Here is a 1,260-nt window from a genome sequence, read left to right as displayed (position 1 = left end):
AGGCTGGAGACTCTTGCCTACATGCTCGGGGTCTTACTGATCGCTATATTTGGGGTCGGGATGGAATTTTCCTCCAGGGTAGATTGTCTGAGGCCCTGGAGGTTTTTCGCCTTCCTCCGCAGCATGGGGCAGGGATCTCTAGCAGGAGGGTTCTCTGCCAATTGAAGTCACTAAGACACAGGATTTGGGGACTTCATCAGCAGAGTCAAGGAAAGGGTAGGGACGGTTTTGTGGCCTGCAGCATGCAGGGGGTCAGACCAGATGATCATAATGGTCCCTTCTGACCTTAAAGTCTATGAGTCTATGAGTCTACTCCGCGCTTCTTGGCTTGTCTCTTGTATTCATTAAATGGAGCATCTCTTGTCACTGTCCAGCAATAGTCTGCAAGCATTGATGGGCTCCATTTGCCCTGATAGCATTTCTCCATTGTTGCAATGTCCTGGTGAAATCGCTCGCCGTGCTCGTCGCTCACTGCTCCGCAGTTTGGTGGAAAAAAATCTAGAGGAGAGTGCAAAAAATGTATCTTTAGTGACATGTTGCAACCAAGGTTTTTTTATGGCTTGAGGAGGTTTTGCACCAACAACCTGTAGTTGTCTACCTTGTTGTTTCCGAGAAAATGTATTGCCACTAACTGGAAGGCTTTCCATGCTGTCTTTTCCTTGCCACGCACTGCATGGTCAAATGCATCATCTTGAAGAAGTTCACGAATCTGAGGACCCATAAAGACATCTTCCTTTATCTTAGCTTCACTTAACCTTGGAAATTTTCCATGGAGGTACTTGAAAGCTGCTTGTGTTTTGTCAATGGCCTTGACAAAGTTCTTCATCAGACCCAGCTTGATGTGTAAGGGTGGTAACAAAATCTTCCTTGATTCAACAAGTGGTGGATGCTGAACACTTTTCCTCCCAGGCTCCAATGACTGTTGGAGTGGCCAATGTAGTGGGAATCTCTTGCACAACTATCCCATTCGCAGAGAAAACAGCAGTACTTTGTGTATCCAGTCTGCAGACCAAGCAAGAGAGCAACGACCTTCAAATCGCCACAAAGCTGCCACTGATGTTGGTCATAGTTTATGCACCTCAAAAGTTGTTTCATGTTGTCCTAGGTCTCCTTCATATGGACTGCATGACGAACTGGAATTGATGGCAAAACATTGCCATTATGCAGTAAAACAGTTTTAAGACTCGTCTTCTATGAATCAATGAACAGTCTCCACTCATCTGGATCGTGAACGATGTTGAGGGCTGCCATCACACCATC

The sequence above is a fragment of the Trachemys scripta genome, chromosome 1 (genome assembly GCF_013100865.1).
Source record: "Trachemys scripta elegans isolate TJP31775 chromosome 1, CAS_Tse_1.0, whole genome shotgun sequence".
In the NCBI taxonomy this organism is placed as follows: Eukaryota; Metazoa; Chordata; order Testudines; family Emydidae; genus Trachemys; species Trachemys scripta.
This window is presented reverse-complemented; position numbering follows the sequence as displayed.